The following is a 3,200-nucleotide window of genomic DNA, read 5'->3' on the forward strand; positions in this document are numbered from 1 at the left end:
ATTTGGGAACACTGGCCTTCAGTCTGCTGGTCAAACTGGGAGAAGTCCAGTGAGGCTAAAGGATCAAAAAGAAATGATCCAAAAGTGTAATAGAAAATACATATCTGATTCCTTAACATTCAGAAAAAAGACATTTTCAGCATTTTGGGGCTCTGACTCAAAATTAGTTTTGCCTGAGTTTAAGAGCTCATAGCATCTTTAACTATAAATATGCTACGAGCTCAGCTTCGACATTGTGAAGCTGAGCCGTGAAACAGAAGAACAGCAGCTCCAGCTCTGATCCTGACTGATCTTTCCTCACAAAATTCCCTGGTCTTTAATGCACTTCTCCTCCAACAGCGGTTTCTCATCAGCTCTCTCTCATTAGAAAACACTGTATGAAAACGTTAGCTATGCTAACAATCAATGGTTACTTCGGGCTAATTTAGCTACATAGGAAATATTTCTCTGTTGTTTAGAAGCTAGTTTCTGGCTGCAAAGTCAAGTAATTCTGCTCTTTAAAGAGCAGAAGAGTACAATACAAACTGGAATGAATCCAGTTTGTATTGTATAACGGTTGACAAGCCCGCGCAGCACATGGGAACTCTGATCGCTCTACCGCCACATACAAGATGGCAGCGACGTAACGTCAATGAGGCGTCTACGTATTTATGTCTATCAATGGCCCTACAAAGCAGCAAAGATTGGATTTTCAACTAGAACTCTTGTTGCTGTCTGCTGTTGCTGAAACCTTTTATCCTTTGCTCCGTGTGTGTCGGGTTAATGACGCGCTGCTGTGAACTGAACTGGTGAATCTGTGGGAGAAAGGCCTGTAGGTCTACATAATTTGAATAATCTGCGTTATGTAATATTAACGTGTTAAAATTGTCAGATTTAACACGTTAATGCATGTTAATGCATGCATATCTGCTTCTTGAAAGTAACACTCCAGGTATGTTTTTGATGAGATTCTAACATTATAACATGATCTAAAGCTCAAAAAAGTCAATTTTACATAATACTGCCCCCTTAAAACATGTTTTTTGGTCTGTGATATTGTAATGTTCCAAAACATTACATTTATTTTTTCTTTACCTATGCTATAATCATTAAAATTCTAAAACATAAAACTTTGAAATATTTGCTCTATAAAAGTTCTGAGATGACTTGCAAAAAACTTTTCCAGATGTACTAGTATTTTGTTTTGCTGTTGACAGATATTACAAATGATCACTTAAATCTATGTGTTCACAGGACGACAAAGCTGCTGTTTTTCAACAAACAGGAGGAAGACATACTGTGGCGCTGCCAACTGGATGATCTGGCAGCTAATGATGAACGGTAAAACAAAGTGGTGATATAAAATGTTCTCTTTCTGGAGAACACCTGGGTTGGTTGTTGTGGGAAATGAGAAAAATAATCTGTAAAAGTTTCAGTTGGTTTTGTTTTGACATGGAGTCAATATACTCTCCAAACTGTAATCTGACATAGTTTTGGAACAGTGATTGTCTTTGTTACTAAGCTAGAAAGCTGCTATTTTCCCTTGTTCCCCTGCTCTCTTCAGACAGTCATGGTGTTGTGCGCTGTCAGGTTTCAGGTGGAGTACATCCTGTCTGAGCCCTCTGCCAGCTGGACCGGCAGGAAGGGTCGGGTGGATGAGACCCTGCTGAACGACCTTCTTCTCAGGCCACATGGGTCAAAATGCTACGTTTGTGTGTGTGGGCCTTCTGCCTTCACAGAGCAAACATTAGGGTATGGAATATTAACCATTATGATAAATAATAATAGTTCCTCAGTTTTATCCAAATAACTAAAGTCACTTTGGCTGTTTCTTGTTTTTTAGTATTAAACTATTTCATACGTTTTAAATTTTTATATAAAAAATTATTTTATGTACATTATCAACATTTTTGCATGTGCACGAGCTGATTAGATCTCAACCACACCTCTTTGGTTCTGCTATTCCAGCTGAATGCTCTTAAAACAGTATTGTTTTAAGAGCAATTCAGCTCTGATCAGACTGATCTGAAAAGGAAGATTTGTTGCATAACTATTTCTGCACTATGATTTGAAAGGAGTCTTTTTAAACACAAAGTGACAGTATCCTTTGAAACCACCAATCTTAACATTTTGAGTTTATTATCAAATAATCAGAATGGAGATTTCCTTATAGACATTCTTATTGAGTGTGATACACTTTGTGTAGATCTTTGACTGTGGGAATCTGTGGAATGGAATATATTTCCATTGAAATATATTCATGTTTGTGGTTGTGACAAAATATGGAAAAGTTCAAGGACCATGAACTTTTGCAGGCCACTGTCAGCAAATAATATGCTGAAGAACATAATGTGTGCATCAATATTAAGCTGTGGTGTGCTTGCACTGAGGGGTTTTTGTCTTTGTTGGTTTCTCAGATTGTTGAAGCAACTTTGCTTCAGTGAGGAGGAATGCCACGCTTTCAAGGGCTGATGAGCCCTTCTACCTGAAGAGACGGAGGACAAAAAAACCTACTTTCATTTAAAGCTGTGTTAATAAAAAGAAAGCATATATTTCTATGCACCAAAGACACATGTCTGCAGCCACCACTCTATGCCTGGCCAGTGGAACCTGGACACTTCTCAGGGATGGACTGAAGGTTCCTGCAACATATGAAGAAAGAACAATTCCTCCACAGCTGCTGATTTTTAACCAGATCTTCAAGTTACTTTTTGTGTTTACTGGGGTTAGATGTTTTTTATGTCAAGTTTATTTTTGAAAAAGTGAGTATGCACCAGTGAGAAGCTGCTCAGTTTGTGCATTATAATAAAGTTATAAAACAGTTTGATCACCATAAAAGTAAAACTTTGTGTCAGCTACATTTGACACAAATTATTTATCAAAGTCAAATAAAATGGAGCTCTGGGTGACATCCTCCTTGAATAATCAAAGCTTTAGGTGACACACCATCAGCTAGAACTTTTAATCTAATAGTTTCAGAATAATTTGAAAGGTTTTATACTTATTCCAATATTTTTATACTTATTCCAATATTATTGGAATAATAATATTCCAATAATATGCTCATGCATGGCCGACCATGCATGAGCATGGTCGGCCATGTCCACCATCATTTAAAACTGGACCCTCCAACTATCAAATGATGGGCAAGGGGAGTTACAGCAAAGTGGGAAAAACTGCTTGATCTCAGCAATGAATGTTCAAATTGTACTGTTTGTAAT

The 3,200-nt window shown here is 37.5% G+C and overlaps 1 long non-coding RNA gene across 1 annotated transcript; it reads left to right on the plus strand.

Annotated features, from left to right (window-relative positions):
- Positions 1–9: 9 nt before the first annotated feature.
- LOC106944081 (uncharacterized) lies at positions 10–3,200 on the plus strand. Its single transcript, XR_001424101.1, has 3 exons — positions 10–1,320; positions 1,570–1,731; positions 2,397–3,200. It is a non-coding gene; the product is annotated as an uncharacterized LOC106944081 (long non-coding RNA).

Source organism: Poecilia latipinna, unplaced genomic scaffold (genome assembly GCF_001443285.1).
Source record: "Poecilia latipinna isolate Pla-1442-1.1 unplaced genomic scaffold, P_latipinna-1.0 Scaffold6820, whole genome shotgun sequence".
Classification (NCBI taxonomy): Eukaryota; Metazoa; Chordata; class Actinopteri; order Cyprinodontiformes; family Poeciliidae; genus Poecilia; species Poecilia latipinna.